The 18,510-nt window shown below is 34.3% G+C and overlaps 1 protein-coding gene across 10 annotated transcripts in view; it reads right to left on the bottom strand.

Moving 5' to 3' along the window:
• The window catches only part of Cdk19 (cyclin dependent kinase 19), a 163,820-nt gene that overhangs the window by 60,540 nt on the left and 84,770 nt on the right, over positions 1–18,510 (bottom strand). The window lies entirely within an intron of this gene.

Genomic DNA, 18,510 nt, shown 5'->3' with positions numbered 1-18,510 from the left:
AGAAAACCTAGGTAATCAAAATTTTTTAAAAATATAGTGCACTAAGGGTTGGGGTGGTGGCTCAGTGGTAGAACACTCGCCTAACATGAATGAGGCACTGGGTTCAATCCTCAGCACCACATAAAAATAAAATAAAAATATTGTATCCACCTAAAAATACAAAATAATTTAAAATATATATATATATATATATATATATATATATATATATATATATATATATATATATATATTTTACACTAAATACCACTACTCAGAGATAAACTCTGTCAATTCCTTAGTGCATTCCTTGTGATCTTTTTTCTGTCTCTCTGTTTAAAATGGAATCACTTTAAATAGTAAAACATAAAATGGTGAATGAAAGTAATACTGGGTCACCAAAGAATTAATTATATTTTGGTACATATGTATCATTTCTTACTACAGAAACAGCTACTTGGGAGGCAGAAATCATGTATTTATACAGTTTGTATCCACACTAGCACAGTACTAGTGCTCAACACACATTAACAAAGGGAGAGAGAGCTAACAATCCCTATACTTACCCATGCCATAATGTGTGGCTGAGGATTTTTTTAAAAAGTAGTGGATATAAAGGAATGACTCTCATACCAATGAGTAAAAATTGGAGTTTTGATAAGTTACTATAGTTTGGATCCTAAATATGCCCCAAATGCCCATATGTTGAAGACTTATACCCCAGCTGACAGCACTATTGGGAGAGTGGAAGAACCTTTTAGGGGCCTAGTAGAAAGAAATTAAGTCATTGAGGGTATGCCATTGAAGGAGATAATGAAACCTGACATTTTAAAGAAAGAAAAGAAACAGGTAAAATTAAATTTTGCACTCTTCCTTGGCTTCCTGGCAGCCACAAGGTAGGCATCCTCTGCCATATGTTCCTGCTCTGATGTACTGGGCCACCTACCACAAGTCCAAACAACAGGACCAAGCAACCATGGACCCAAATCTCTGAAACTATAAGTCAAAATAAACCTTTTTCCTTATTAAGTGATTATGTCAGGTGTTTATCACAGTGACAGAAAGATAACTAACACAGAAAAGGTCCTATAACAACAGTAGAGGGGAAAAAAAGAGTAGGCTTTCACAAGTACAAGCTTCACAGCTATGCTCTAACAATACAGAGGGAAGATAGATCCGATCACCACGTGAAATTTTAGCATTTGACATATAACTGATAGTTACTTGATAAAATATTTAGTAATAGTGACATTAACTGCTCAAGGTAAAAGCCTTATAAATATGCCCTCCTCAGGCTGTTCTTAAACCAGAGTTTAGATTTAATAGGTAAATAACTATATTCAATTTGAGAAATATTTTTATGTCTTTTAAATGTAAAGCTCTGGGGAAGATAAAAGAGGGAAAAGGAAGAAAACTTCTATTCATTTTTTTCTTTTATGTTTATTGACTACTTTTTATTTATGAAATATTATCTACAAATGTTTTTCTCGTTAAATTCTAATAACAACTCTACAATGCACAAAGAAGCTGAGGTACAGTATGATAAAAATAACTTGACCAAAGACAATAGTTTGAATGAGAAGGGGTTTGGATTTAAACAGATCTGCCTGACTCTTAAAGTCCATGTTTTTTCCCCACTAGAGTAAAAGTTTTGTCTTCAATTCCCACAATGCAGTAGGAAAGACAGACATATAGATCAATGAGGCAAAGAAAAATAAATTGCTTACCCATTCAAATAATTTGAAATGAGTAAAATGTACTTTAAGTGCCTATACTGGAATCATGTAAAAAAAAATCTGAACTCTCTGAAATTTTTATAAACTTCCTAATATTTATTTCTTTACTACTTTCAGTGACAGATTTCCTATTACTTCAAATTTTCTCATTTTGGTTCTGTACTTCAGCTCATCTATACCTCAACAACCTTGCCTGAAAGTGCTCTGCCAGTTGGGCATGATTCCAGGATATAACTCCCCAGGTTCTGTATCCAACCCATATTCCCTGGAACACAACTAAGAGGTAAGAGCTCAGGTGGTCTGGGTTGACTCCAGCCCATCATCCACTTTTCACAATCTGCCTCAGGGTTCTATCCATATTTCCTATTGGGTCTAGGTGAGAAAGGAAGAACTGGAAGAGAAATGACCAGGGAAGATGTGAGTCCTACTACCTTGGGTAGGGAAATAGGGAAAGCAGGTGCTCAGATCTTAGCTTCTACTGCCTAAGACATGTTATGCAATCCTGCTTCTTATTTCAGATGAAAGTACTAGACATAATATGCTCCTAACTAGTTGCATTTTGGAAGGATACAGAGCTATATCCAGAAAGTTTGTTAGTTTTGAATGCTTTAAGCTCTCTGACTCTATCAAGTACCATTTAATGACCCCATTGTGGTGGCCAGCTTTGGAGGCTCTGGGTAAGAGGTCTCACCCCAGGCACAAGGCTTGTCTCTTTGTGACTTCTTAGTACTGATAAACTTTAAAGTGTTTGCCTTTATTAAATATATACCCAAAATGTGTTTTCTTTGAAGCCTGAAGTATAATGGCATGGTGAAACTCCACTTCTACTGAAACACCAAACACTGGCACAGATCCTGAGTCCTGGCCCTCACTTGTCTGGTAGAGGTGATATCACATGTAGAAATATTTAACCATGACTTCTAAAAGATTATGTTTCTCTGTTAACTATAAATTATTGGTCCACTCTATAATAAATCCATTTTAAGTCCCATGTTAAAAATTATTTTCAATAGATAATACATTTACGTCATTCAAAAAATCAAAAGCACATAAAAGGATACATACAGAGATGTCTCAATACCAATCTTTGCATTTCCTGAGGGTAAAAATTTTTACTAGTTGCTTGTTAATCCAATGTTTCTTTATGCAAATTAAAGCAAGTATGAATATATATTTTATCCTCCCTTAGTTACATAAAAGATACTATAATATGCACACTGTTCTGTACCTGTTTTTATAGATTTCTCTCAGTACCAATACAGTGTCAATATATAGAAATCTTTCTTGTTCATTTTTATAGCTGCATGATATTTCTTGGTCACCTTTTTCATTGTGGTAAAATATGTGTAACATAAAATTTACCATTTTAATCATTATTAAGTGAATGATGCAGTAGAATTAGAGTACATTTGCATTATCATGCATTCATCACCACTATCCATCTCCAGAACTTTTCTATCATTCCTAACTGAAATTATGTACCATTAAAAACCTTCCTGTTTCCCTCTTTCCCCAGACCAATGGTAGCCATATTCTATTTTGTGTCTCTATGTTTTTGACTATTCTAAGTACCTCATATAAGAGGAATCATATAGTATTTGCTCTTTTGTATCTAGCTTCTTTCCCTTCATATAATCTTTTCGAGATTCATTCACGTTATAGCACATATCAGAGTTTCATTCCACTTGAAGGCTGCATAATTGCATTCTACACACATACTACCTTTTGTTTATCCACCTATCCTTCAATGTACATTTAGGTCATTTTCACCTTTTGGCTATTATGAATAAGGCTGCTTTGAACACTGAAATACAAAATATATTTGAATTTTCACTTTCAATTCTTTTGTATATACACCCAGAAATGTGACTGCTAGACTTATTTAATTTTTTGAAGAACTGCCATATGTCACCTTTTAATATGACATACATGGAAGAAGAGTATTTTCTTATTCAGCAATACATCCTTTCCAAACCTTGCTATGCTTTTTCTTCTCTATAGACCTATATAAATCACTAAATATCAATGTGAAGGCAGATTAAGGCAAAGAAATAGCAAAGTTAATGTTATCTAGGTCTGTTTTGTTCCCTCTTCTAATTCATCTTTCAGAATGATGTTTCAAAAATACAAAACTAATCATCTCCATCACTAGAGATAGGTATAAGTAACAAAGCAGAAGATAGGGGAAAGACCAAATATGAGGGGCTTTGTAAGCCATGGAAAGTGTCACTACTATCACTGGGAACATGCTGGGTTAGTAGAGAAACCAGCTGTTATAAAAGGTACCACACCTTGACTACCTTCTGTATAAGTTTCATGGATAGACCACTGAACAAGCAAGTGTGAGGGCAATGGAGTTTCAGGTGACTCAGATTTAGATTCACTGAAACATATTACTATAATTTACACTATTTACCTGTTTACATCTGCCTTCCCTATAAGCCACAGATTCTTGAGCACAAAGATAATCTTTAATTTATCTCTGTATCCCTAGGGAATATAGCACAATGGTTGACACACTGAAGGAGTTTTTTGTTTTTTGTTTTTAAGTGATCTTATTAAGTTCGGGGTTTTACTGGGATCCTAATTAGAATAAGATGTACTCCATGTATGTATAAATATGTCAACATATACTCTACTGTCATATATAACTGAAAAGAACAAATTAAAAAAAGTTTGGGGTTTTATTTTTTATTGTTTTATGTTTTTTTTTCTTTTTATTTATTTTTCATTTTATGTGGTGGTACAGAAAATCAAATAGTGCTTCACACATGCAAGGCAAGTGCTCTACCACTGAATTACAATTCCAAGTTTGGGATTTTAAATGTCACCAAATGCATTAGCTCCCAAATGTTTATTTCTAGCCCACATATCCTCTCTGGACTCCAGTTAAGTGTATCCATAACATCTCTACATGAATGTCTAAAGGCCAAAACAGAACTTGTGATCTCTACCTTCCTTACCCGCTATTCTACTTGCTCTTCCCTTTTACTAGCACCCCATCGTTCCGTTTCTTAAGTCAAAAACCTCATCTGTTTTATTTTCTATCACCTCTTCAATAAGAATTTCCTTGCCCTTCTATTTAAAACTGTAACCACTCTTCTGAACCTTTTCTTTTCAGCAAATACTACCCATAATCAAATATACTACAAGTTTATACCTCTTGTCTACAATCCCAAAGAGCTCAGAAAACCAAAGCTTTCTAGTAACTCACACAGGAAAAAGAATTCTACTTCAATGAAAGAAAAATACTTTGTCAAGGACACATTTCAGTTATATACTTTAATACTATGGAAGCTACTTTACAACTCTGTATATTATAGGTAAAGGATAGCAATGCAGAATAATTCTTGTCTATAGGCATGCAAATTCTGTGCTGTTCAGTAAAGGTTCATTGGCCCTTCTCCTGTCATGAAAGAAGCAAGTTTTGTCTCAATTTTGCACATTCATTTCAATATACCTGATCTATGTCTATTCTAAGAACTTTCCTTTGAAGAAGTTATAAAATTGGCTTGGTTCCTTCATTTAAAAAGTTAAATAAAATATTTAAAATGTGTTTATTCTGTATCTGTATAACAGAACTTTACACTTCAAAATTATCCTTTAATACTCATTAAACAAATATGTCACTTGAACTTACATGAAGTTGTTCATAGGTTATATATTGTCTGTCTCTCTTCATCAACATATAAGCTTGACAAAGACAGATTTTTGTTGGTTTTATGTTCCCAGTGCTTAAAGTGTTCCTAATATATAATTAAGCACTCAATATTTGTCAAATGAATTAAATCTACTGATGTACTTGATTCTTACAAAACAAACCAGTAAATGGCTTGTAACAAAATGTTGCTACCTTTCATAAATCAATTGCTTTTAAAAAGTGTTTTGAATGATTTTGCTTTTAACAACTGACTAAATTATACTCAAAATAGTAATTGAAAGGACATTTAATTATCCATATTTATTTTAGGCCTAAAAAGGAATAGCTCTCTCAATTAACACCTCCTCTACCACAAAGGTGATACCTAAGATAATCAACTTAAAAGGGGGGAAGGTTTATTTTGGATTATGGTTTCATAAGTTTTAGTCCATGGTCTCTGGATGAGTGTTGCTTTGGGCTAGTGGAGAGAAACACATGGCAGAAGAGGCCTGTTTTACCTCATGCTGACTGGAAAACAAAAAGACGGAGAAGAAGATTTTGTGGTTCCAATATCTCCTTCAATATCTTCCTTCTAGTAGACTCCATCTACTAAAGATTCTATTCCCTCCCAATAGCTCCATAATCTGGGGACAAAGGCTTCAACACAGGAACCTTTCAGGGACATTCAAGAACCAAACTATAACAAGAATATATTCATTATTCCCAGTTACTGAAACAAACAACAAAAAGGTAAAATTTTCTACCACAATTACTAAAACAAATGAGTAACAATAAATAACCTAAATGTTCAATATAAGAAAATTGATAATTATAGTATATCCACATATTGAAGCCTCAAATACATCCACTGAAAGTTTTCAATTACATGAAAAAGTCTTATGCTATAATGTTGTGATGTAATAATAAAAGGCTATAAAATATAAAATATAAAATGAAATGTTTATAAAATAGGAAATAAACCAAAACACTAATAGTAGCTATCTGTGGATGTGAAATATGGATTTTCTTTCATTTTTTCTATTTATAAGCTATCCACCATGAGCATTACTCCTAATTCTAAAAAACACAAATGCACACCAAAAGAAAGCCTTTCCCTCCATAAATTCACCTAACAAAGAGGATACCATTTTACTACCTCAGAGCGTCATGTGGTTATCTGAGAAGGGTCACATGCAAGGTGATGGTCATGCTGATACTTTTCCTAACTCAGCAAAATCAAATTTTACTATGGACTTTAATCTCTTGTCTCACAGATTTTTGCTCAACATGACATCATGCAACTACAAATAGGTTTAATCCTATTTAAATAGCAGTTAAGTACACCATTGATTTTCCTGTGACCTGTCACTTAAAATCAAGTCAATTTTCTATTCTTGTTTGATCTCTTAAAAATAACAGTATGATTCATATGACCATCAATCTTTCCCCTTGGTGAGAATAGTGTCAATGACTTTATTTTAGAAAGTACTGAGTATATCCCTTTTTTATGTAGAACACTCTCTCTTCCTCTCCGAAAGAATTAACGATAAATGAAGTAATGTATTTTACAGTATATCAGGAGATTTGCCCAATTCCAAAAATCCCAGTATTCCTAAAACTATAATTTAAGGATCAGCATTTTGAAATTTAACGTTTTCAGACCTATGACAGGTCTTTTAGAAGCTGGTCATTACAAGCATATCAGATGCATTGTAACCTTCCAGCAGGTGGCACTCATACTCTGAAAAGGGGTCTATAAACACAATAACCCAGCCCTGGTTCAAAGTGGCTCTAAATTTTTTGCCTTATTTTACTTTAGTGGCACTACTTAGGTACAAGTCACAAGCTCCAGGGAGGTCAGTGTTCCCCACTGCCACCCAGTAGAAGTGGATATTGTAGCAGCAAACATATTGCAAAAAATATAGGTTTTAGAACTCATAGATAAGTTTAGAGTCCTGACATACTATCAGTATGACAGAAATCAAGTTACCTTATAAACATACACACAGATTCTGTAAGGAATTAATTAATATGAGGAGATAAGTATATAACTCAATGCTTGAAACTCATTAAGCACTTGACAAATTACAGTTATCACTCTGATAACCATCACTATTTACAAGAATATTAGGACTAAATGAGATAATCTATATAGAATGCCTGGCTTATGGTAAATTCTTGATAAAAAGTACTGTTGTTAGACTTAAGTGAAGAAAACTACCTACTCAAGGCAGTCAGAGATAATCATCAGAAAGAAATGGACTGCCACGGAAAATAGTATAGCATTTACTTAAAAAGAGCCTGAAACACTTCTTTAATATATTATATAATATTATAGCTATATAAAAGCTATATATATTTTACAGAAATCTAGTTTTTTTTCTGAGTTCAAGTTCTGCATGTACTTAATTGAAGAGATAAATGTATATTGGTATATTTATTATTATTAATCCATAGATTCAAAGTTGAATATCACTTTTCACCCTTTTATCAAACCCACCCCCAACCAATCTTTGCCTGTTTTTTACTTTCCATTCATTAAGGTCTTTGCTCTTAATGATCTCTTTCTCTCCAAATCCTATAGGGATTATCTATACCATTCATTTAGAATTTACTAAATGACCTCTTATATAATCTATCTTTTTAATACATATTCTATTGTTTTATATATAAACATAACTTAAATAATGCACACATATGCTTATATGAAGTATATATCTAAACTTGTAAACTTATATAAAGTATATATACTTATAACTTATAAAAAGTATATATACACTTATATTAACTATTTAGCAAATTATATGGTCATTCCATACATGAATATTATCAATTCATCAACAAATCCTTTTAGTTATCTTTTTAAGTCCTCCTGTTACCCCAGAAGTCAAAAGTTATTCAGGGGGCTCAGTGGTAGAGTGCTAGCCTAGCAGGTTTGAGGCACTGGTTTTGATCCTCAGCACCACATTAAAAATAAATAAAATAGGGCTGGGGTTGTGGCCCAGTGGTAGAGCGCTCACCTAGTGCGTGTAGGGCCCTGGGTTTGATCATTAGCGCCACATAAAAATAAATAAATAAAACAAAGGTATTGTGTCCAACTACAACTAAAAAATATCTTTTAAAAATCAATAGTAGTCAAATAAATAAATAAAATAAAGGTATTGTGTCCAACTACTACTAAAAAATATTTTTTAAAAAGTTATTCAGAAAGTGGGTTGACCATAGAAAAAGGCTAATTTTGAAAGCAATGTGGTCAATATGTCTAAGAGCGAGAAGGGGGAGAAAATATGATATGGTCATAGCAATAAGAACAGAAAGGAGGGGATGGGGAGAAAAAGAGGGAAAGGCAGAATTAATAGGATTTAGTAATTAATAGAGGGCAGATATATATATATTCACATACATATATATTTTTATATATATACACATATATATATATACATATACATATATACATATATATTTATTATCAGAGAAGTAGAATTGAGGGACAAGGAAAAGCATCATTACAAGTTTGAGGTGGGGAGAAATGCTAATTTTAGAATCAGACATGATAAATTTGAGATGTTCATGGGGCATATTGATAGTGGTCCTGATTATCAGGATCTGGAGCTCAGGAGAGACTGCTAGACTTGACTTCATGAACATAGAGAAGAGATTGCCCAAAAAGTGTTTCACATAAGAAGAAGGGCAATTAATACAGAATTCTGTAGGAAAATGAAAGCACTAAAGGGCCTAAAAGTGACATTTAAAAGAAAAAGGATCACACAGATTCAGAATAACTGCTCAGAGAAGTAGGAGACTCCTCCAGGGAGAGGACATTGTAATGAAAATGAAGGAAAGTATCCTTCCTCCAAGAAGGGAGAATAGAGAATTTCAAGTAAGAGAAAGACTAATTTGATTTGTCATCCTCTGTTGGAGGTATATAGGAAGTTTAGAAAGATGATTTCTTACCCCTGAAACCTTAAATTCCAGGAAAACAGATATCATGTCTGTCTTGTTCATTGTTATTTATTGCACTCAACAAGCCCAGCCATGTGTGGGCACTTAAATACTTTTTGAACTAATATGAAAGCAGAAACAAAGCCAGATTAGAACAAAAGCTTAGCTGCCCTTGATGGTTAATGGTGAAGAGAAACCACCTGGCTATAAATGCAGGGACATTTTATGGGCTCCTGGAAGTGCTTTTCTTTGTTATAACAGGAAAGACTTCAACATTTGTTAAATATGGAGACAGAAGAATTCATGGAGAAGATAAGATTTTACATGTGACCCTTCCCAGATTTGCTAGTTTTAGCCCAAATGAGTATCTAACTGGTAGAAGATTTTTAAAAATTTTTAAATGAGTAGGGGGAAAAAAATCAAGCAATGCAGGATTAAGATTCAGAATAGAATAGCCTCCACATTAGCAAGAAAGTAGAGCAAAACAGCTACTAAATTGTCATCTTTTCTCAGCTTTCTCCCTTCCTTAACTTCTCAGCTCCCAAACTCTAATTTAAAGAGGTTCCTTGTAGCAGTGTCAAAAAGGCACTGTAGAAGTCAGAGGTTTGTAAAGGCAAAGTGGTGAGGAGATGGTAGAACTGGGAATGAGGAATGAAGAAGTAGCAGCTACAGAAAGATCTAAGAGGTTCTGGGATAAGCATGTGCCTCCATGCCTGGCTCAAGAGGATGTTCTTAAATCAAGGGTTACCAACAGTATTAGTTGGTAAGTAAGTGATATGGTAAGATCCACATCATTAAAAACCAAACCAAAACATGATCTCAGATAAATACCCATGGTTTGGAACATCTCAATTCTAAATCTATAGAATCAACTGAATGTGAGCACTTTTTAAAATACATGATCAAACAAAATAATGGCGCTATGTCAGAAGTTGCTCCCCCTCCCCCAACTTCTATTTTTGCAGAGACAGGATCTCACTGTATTTCCCAGGCTGGTCTTGCATTCCTGGGCTCAAGGCGATCCTCCCACCTCAGCCTCCCAAGTAGCTGGAGCTACAGGTGCATTGCCGCCACACCCAGCTAGAAGTTTCTTTTAAACTAAAACTGTTTCTTAAAATATCAGTAACACTGAAGGTCCTTGACCTGTTCTACCAGTATTCACACTGGCTGGCTTCTTGCCTGCATCCTACCTCATGTGACATCAAACCACCTCTAGGCTGCCCAGTTCACCAAGCTGCCTCATACTACAGCTGCTCTGCTGCCAGAAAGGCTTTAAACCCAACCTGCAAAAACCCTGAAGCTTCAGCTCAAGCATCCAGTCCTTTATGAAGCCTTTTCCTATTGGCCACTTTTCACTCTCAACCTCAACTAACCTCTCAAAATACTGACCATGCATTCATTGGTATCCCGCTGTCATACAACTGTAACATCTGAGGTTTTAGTTGTTTACTTCTCTTCCTAACCAGACTATACCTAAGGGTTGGAACCCTTTTAAAAATTCATCTTATTGTTCTCCAGTACCTAGAACTAAACTTGACATATATTGTAGACTCAAAACAAAGTGAAATTTTAAAAATATCGCCCCAAATTTTAGAAATACAAAATCTAAACTAGCTACCAAAGCAATACTCTAAATAGAGGTTTACAGTTTTTCCAAATACTGAAATCACCATTAAAGCTACTGAATTTGAACCACAGAAATAAGGAATCACAAAACAAAAAAATTCAAAAACAATATGTACTGTCTTTGCCCAAAACACTAAGGATGCAAGTTTAAACAGAACTCAGTGTATACTATGTTGTCTTCCCAGAGGTAAATGTGATTAAAACTATAATTCTACTTGTAGGAATGTTTAATTACACAACTGTGTTTCTATTGGCCCTAACCTACAGATTTCCTATATCCTCAAAAATGGTGGTGAAACTCTGAACAGAATGATGAAATTTACATTAGAAGTCATAAATCTTTCATTTATCATGAGTCACTTTTGCTTAACTGGTGGTATATCCTAATGACTTGGGCACACAGAAAGTTTTAAACATTTTTAAATTATAAAAAAAAAATGTGTTCAGGGCTGGGGTTGCGGCTCAGCGGTAGAGTGTTCACCTAGCAGGTGCAAGGCCTTGGGTTCGATCCTCAGCACCACATAAAAATAAATAAATAAAATAAAAGTATTGTGTCCAACTACAACCAAAAAAATAATTAAAAAAAATGTGTTCAATACAAGATCAGAATCATAAATACAGAAAACCACAAAGAAAATATAAATTACCTGTAATCCAACCCACCAAAAAAAAAATCTCCAAATCTTTTTCATATGCATATGTATATACAGTAATAACAATCACTGTGACCACAAAAAAAGCTGCTATTTATTATGCTTTTATCACCAGATAACATAGGCACCATGCTAAGCAACACAGACACATTATTTTATTTAATCTTTAAAAACAACTCAGATAGGTACTTTCTTTTAAACAGCCTTTGGGCTTTTATTTATTTTACACTCATTATGTCATGAATTCACAGGGTATAGTTTTCAGCAGCGCAGGCTTCTTTCCTCTGGTTCTCACAAAATGCACTTTTCTGGGTGGGACATGCTGGTGCTTCATTCGGTTAAACCTAGATATCTTTGTCTTCCTTCTTTTTCTGATCATTTTCCTTTATGTGTTCAGGAAGCTATCTTGGTTTAAAAGAGTACTCAATATGCTCAATGCATAACATTAATTTTCTTGGCAAGAATCCTGCCCTTGTTTGTTTACAATGCTTACCACACACCAGACAACACCTTAGACTCCTCCAGTTTTGCCATGGTAACTATTGTGGGACAGTCCTTTCTGACCAATATTCATTTCCTTTATGTCCACAATCTCACCTTTTTTGCAGATTCATATGTTTTTGGCCAAAGGAAAAACTCCATATTTTCTTAAAAGTCTAAAGAACAAATAGCAGACGTCTCTCTTCTTTCCCTTTGTGTTGTCATTTTGGTAAATTACTAGAAGATTTCAGTTTCAGCCAGAAGGCACTATTTTTTTTTTTAATTAGAGGATTATAGTTATACAAGTAGCTGGATTCATTTTGACAAAAATCATACAGGCATGGAACTTGATTTCAATCCCTGTCCCCCACTTCTCTTGCCTCCCTTCCCCTATCCTCCTTCCTCTCTCTATTGATCTTCCTTTGCATGTTTATTTATTTATTTCTGATTGGTACTTTCTACATATACATAAAAGTGAAATTCCCTGTGGTATATTCATATATGCATATAATGCAATTTTATTAAATGCATTCCAGATTTCCTCCCCTTTCCTATTCCTCCTCCCTCCCTACCCACCTCCTTCATATACTCCATTGAGCTTCCCTATATCCAATCCTGCCTTCTTTCCCTTATTTTACTCTAGCAGAAGACACTATTTTTAAGTTTCTCTTTTATAGTGGAAAAATTGAGGTGGCTAAGAGGTTAAGTAATTTATATGAAGACACACAGCTAATACATGGCAAAACATGGATTAAATAAATCTTTTTGGTGCCTTAGTTTCAAATCATATCTACATATATATGTGTACAAACATATAATATTTTCAAACAGGAACACAAAACCATACAGTTATGAAACCAACCTTTTTTTTTACTTAATGTTTACATAATATCAACAACTTTTCTGACAATAAACATCTGCCACATCAGCAGTGTTCATGGTTGCCAGGTATGGCATTGTCTGGGTATGAAATAAATAAATTTAGAATACTTATGTTACTCCAACATTACATATGCTTTTTAATATAATTAACAATGCTATAATGAATACTTTTATATATCTGTCTGATTAACTCCTTAAGATAAAAATACCCAAAAAACAAGAAAGCCCTCTTTTGTGGACTTCTGATTCTTCTTCAGTTCCTAGCTACATTTTGATTACTTAAAAACTCTATCCACTCATTCCTGAGGGGCATCCTCCACAGTAACTTCTGCTTACCCTGCAGATACAGCACACAGGATGTGCCCTGGAGAGTTGACTCCCTCCTCCTTTACCTCCACCAAGGCTAAGAGACAGAGAAACATTACTTACTGACATCATTGTTGCAATTCTTATCTCCAGTCCCACCCATCAGCCTGAATACATTCCTAGGAATATATAGAGGGACACACTCTCTGACCAACCTTCTAAGCAAGTTTTCTGCAATTGTGCTGGCTGGCAATTGGCAGGCTATCACCCTCCCCCTGCTTTTACTTTCCTGTTTCAAAACTCTTCCACATGATGACACTGAGAATGAGACTTTTCGATTCTCAGCACCACATATAAATAAATAAAGGTCCATCACAAACTAAAAAATATATTTAAAAAAAAAAGAAATACCTAGAAAAGATTTGCCTTAGTTAAGAATCAGTTCATGTTCTTGATTGTTTCCTACGCTGTGAAGAAACTTTTCAGTTTGATACCATCCCATTTATTGATTCTTGATTTTACTTCTTACATTTTATGAGTCTTATTGAGGAAGTTGGTTCCTAAGCTGACACGTTGGACGGCTGGGCCTACTTTTTTTCCTAATAAGTGCAGGGTCTCTGGTCTAATGCCTAGATCCTTGATCCCCTTAGAGTTGAGTTTTGTGCAGGTTGAGATAAAGGGGTTCCATTTCATTCTATTATACATGGATTTCCAGTTTTTCCAGCACCATTTGTTAAAGAAGCTATCTTTTCTCCAATGTATATTTATGGCACCTTTGTCTAGAGTGAGATAATTGTATTTATGTGGGTTTTTCTCTGTGTCTTCTATTCTGTTTTCATGGTCTTCATGTCTGTTTTGGTGCCAATACCATGCTGTTTTTGTTACTATAGCTCTGTAGTATAATTTAAGGTCTGATATTATGATGCTTTCTATATCACTTTTCTCTCTACAGATTACTTTGGCTATTCTGGGCCTTATATTTTTCCAAATAAATTTCATGATTGCCTTTTCTATTTCTGTGAAATTTCTTCACAGCAAAGGAAACAAATGTGAGCAGAGATCCTACAGAATGTGAGAAAATCTTTACCACTAGTACCTCAGATAAGGCATTGATTTCTAGGATATAAAAAAAGAACTCAAAATCTTGGCACCAGAAAAATATATAACCCAGTCAATAAATGGGCAAAGGAACTGAACAAATACTTCACAGAGGAAGAAATACAGATGGTCAAAAAAAATATGAAAAAATGTTCAACATCTTTAGCAATTAGAGAGATGCAAATTAAAACTACACAGAGATTCCATCTCACTCTAGTCAGAATGGCAATTATAAAGAATACATATAATAATAACTGTTGGTGAAAATGTGGAGAGAAAGGTACTCTCACACATTGTTGGTGGGACTGCAAATGGGTGTAACTACTATGGAAAGCCGTATAGAGATTGCTTAGAAAACCTGGGATGGAACCACGGTTTAACCCAGTTATGCTACTCTTCAGTCTATACCCAAAGGACTTAAGAACAGCACACTACAGTGGTGCAGCCACATCAACATTTATAGCAGCTCAACTCACAATAGCCAAGCTATGGAACTAGGTGTCCTTCAAAGGATGAATGGATAAAGAAAATGTGGTATATATCCACATAATAATGGTATATTACTCACCCATCAGGAAGAATGAAATAATGACATTTGCCAGTAAATGGACGGAACTGGAGAATATCATGATAAGTGAAATAAGCCAATGCCCAAAAAAGCCAAAGGACAAATGTTCTCTCTGATTTGTGGATGCTAATCAAAACAAGGAAGGTTGGGAAAGGGAAAAATATAAATCCATTGGATTAGACAAAGGGAAATGAAGGGATGAGAAAGGGGAGTCGAATAGGTAAGACAGTAGAATTAAATAGACATAACTTTCCTAGACTTGTATTTGAATACACACTGGGGTAAATCTGCATCATGTACAGTCACAATTTGCCAAAATACATTCTACTGTCATGTATTACTAAAAAGGACAAATTAAAAAAATTAAAAAGAAACAATGTAATAAGCAAGAAATAGCAGACTGCTTCAAATTATGTAAACAACAACCAGACTTCACATAGGAATTTTTTTCAGTGCTAGAGATTGAACCCAGGGCCTTGTTCATGCAAGTACTCTACCACAGAGCTACATCCCCAGCCCTACATAGGATCTTTATTCATGAAAATCCAATTTCTTGGAAGTAGGTAAAGAGATATTCTACCATTATCTACACAAGAAAACGACAACACCCAAGTAACTACAGAATAAAAAAGCAGAAATTCTAATTTAATTTTCAATTCTAATTGTACTTCACACTCATGCTAGACAATACTTTAAGAAGCTACAGAATTCTTGAAATTTTTATATATATCTCTACATACACAGAGATACATATGGTAGAATCTAACCAAAAACAATATTAAAGATAAAATTTCCTATGCATAAATCATCTAATTTTTAAAGATATGCATCATAATATCATTATGTGTTACTATTTCTCAAAGCAAATAAACAGAATCTTGACTTTAGAAATTCATCATCACAAAAAAAATATTCTAGTATAAATTTTAATTTCTCTCTTTTTTATAGTACTGGGATTAAACCCAGGGCCTCGGGAATTCTAGGCAAGCATTCTGAGAACTACAACCCCAGCCTTATTTTATTTCATTATTTATATTTTGAAATAGGGTCTCACTAAATTGCCCAGGCTGGGCTTGAACTTGTGATTCTCCTGTCTCTGCCTCCCAAGTAGCTGGAATTATAGGCATGTGCCACTGTAAACAGCTATATCAAATATAGATATATATATATATATAATTTCATGCTTTCAAATTCATTGTTTTTCTTAACCCAGAGTCTCACACATGCCAGGAAAGTACCCTACCCCTTAGCTATATTGCCAGTCCCTTTTTAATTTTGTTTTGAGGCAGGGTCTCCCTAAATTCAGGTTGGACTCACACTTTCAATCCTCTTGCCTCAGTCTCCCAAATCAAACTTACTCTTTAATTCAATCAACAAAATATGTATACAGTTGAAAATACTACATATGCAACTAGATCACATACAATAATGTAAACTACTAGACACCATTTGAAAGGAAAAAATACTTGTAACTAAAGAAAGCAAAAAACAACAGAAAAATACTAATTTCTAAACTAACAAAATTCATCTTCAAGCCAACTCAACCAAACACAGCTTTGTTAGATAAGCCTTCACTTCATACTTTCTCCAAGTGCCAAGACTGCTGAGAGGATCTGTTCTTTTCACCTGGGAGAAATTCTGAAACCACCATGTTTTATCACTGTCAGATCTACCTGACTTGTCCATAGCATCAGAAGCCAACCACATAGAAACACCTCTGAAGAGGGCCCTGAGCCATCAATCAAAAGACAGCAAGTCTAAATGGAAATAAAATACACTCCTTGTCTCAGATCACTTAGGCTGCTATAACAAATTACCATAGACTATGTAGCTTATAAACAAAAGAAATTTATTTCTCACAATTCTGGAGACCTGGAATTGTAAGATCAAGGTGCTGGCAGATTCAGTGTCTGGTGACCAACCACCTCCTTAAACACTACTCTCTCTTAACACCATAATCTCTAGTCGGGGAAGTGGGGAAGGGATCTCTCTAAAGTCTCTTTCTTAAGGGCACTAGTCTTACCTTCACCTTAAGAGAATTTCAACATACAGATTTTGGGGGAACACAGATATTCAGATCATACACCCACATAAAGCACATAAGAAGAATAAAACCTAACCACAAACTTCATTTCCCCATTACATTCAAGCCCTGCATATATAAAACAACAACGAAGCAGTGGATAAGCCACAAGTTATCTAATCTTACACCAACTATAATACTAGAACTTACAAACTATTCATGACTATCAGATACCCATTATAAACTATAAAGTACTCAAAAAAAATGAAAGGCAGTGTAATAAATGAGTAATTTTATAGAGAAAAAAAATCTTACACTAATTAAACCTAATGAAAAAAGACATGATACCTACTATAGACCTATAAGGAATATATTGTGATATACAATATAATGTCTACATATTTATTTGTGAATAATGGATAAATAGTGAATAAAAGCTATTTTCTACAAAAATTTTAAAAATAATAGATTGTGTTTATTTACTAATTACACCTTCAATATCCAGGCTAATTACAGTCATGAGCTGCATGACATTTCAGTCAACAATGGGTCACATGTGTGATGGTCCCATAAAATAAAAATGGAGCTGAAAACTACCTATCACCTAGTAACACCTAAGCCCCACAATGTCAAAGTGAAGGACATTACTGATGTGTCTTTTTTTATGATACTAGTGTAAACAAACCTACTGTGCTGCCAGTCATTTCAGAGTACAACAGTAAAATTGTATTTAGTACTTGATAATGATAAAAGATGATGATGTTCCTGGTAGATGTATTTACTATAGTATGCTTTTTACCATTATTTTTAGGAAGTATTCCTACTTATGAAAAAAATCGTCTTCTTGGAATGAGACCATCGTTTGACCCGTTGTCCCTCTCCTCTGTCTATACCCAAAGGACTTAAAATCAGCATACTACAGTGATGCAATGAATGTTTATAGCAGCTCAATTCACAATAGCTAAACTATAGAACCAACTTTGGTGCTCTTCAACAGATGAATGGATAAATAAACTGTGTCATATATACACAATGGAATATTACTCAGCCTTAAAAAAGAATGAAATTATGGCATTTGCAAGTAAATGGATGGAGCTGGAGAGTATGCTAAGCAAAATAAGCCAATCCCAAAGAACCAAAGGCCAAATGTTTTCTCTGATATGTGCATGCTAATTCACAATGGGGGGAGTGGTGCTAGGGAAAAATAGAGGTACTTTGGATTAGACAAAGGGGAGTGAAGGGTATGGGGGTAGAAAGAATAGTAGAATGAATCGGACATTATTACCCTATGTACATATATGATTACACAACACATGTAACTCTCCATCATGTACAACCAGAAGAATGAGAAGTTATTCTTTATTTATGTATGATGTGTCAAAATGCATTCTACTGTCATGTATAACTAATTAGAATTTTAAAAGGGATTAAAAATCATTTTCTATAGAACAGAATGCTGTGTTATGCCAGCATTGATCTCATGTTTACCACATCTCTTGTGCTTGATTTAACCTCATGCTGTCTTGTTCATCATGGCCCTAGAAGCAACAGGCTGTATCATATGTATACATATACAC

Source organism: Marmota flaviventris, chromosome 6 (genome assembly GCF_047511675.1).
Source record: "Marmota flaviventris isolate mMarFla1 chromosome 6, mMarFla1.hap1, whole genome shotgun sequence".
In the NCBI taxonomy this organism is placed as follows: Eukaryota; Metazoa; Chordata; class Mammalia; order Rodentia; family Sciuridae; genus Marmota; species Marmota flaviventris.
Note: the sequence above shows the minus strand (reverse complement) of the source record. Positions and strands in the feature narration are given on the sequence as shown.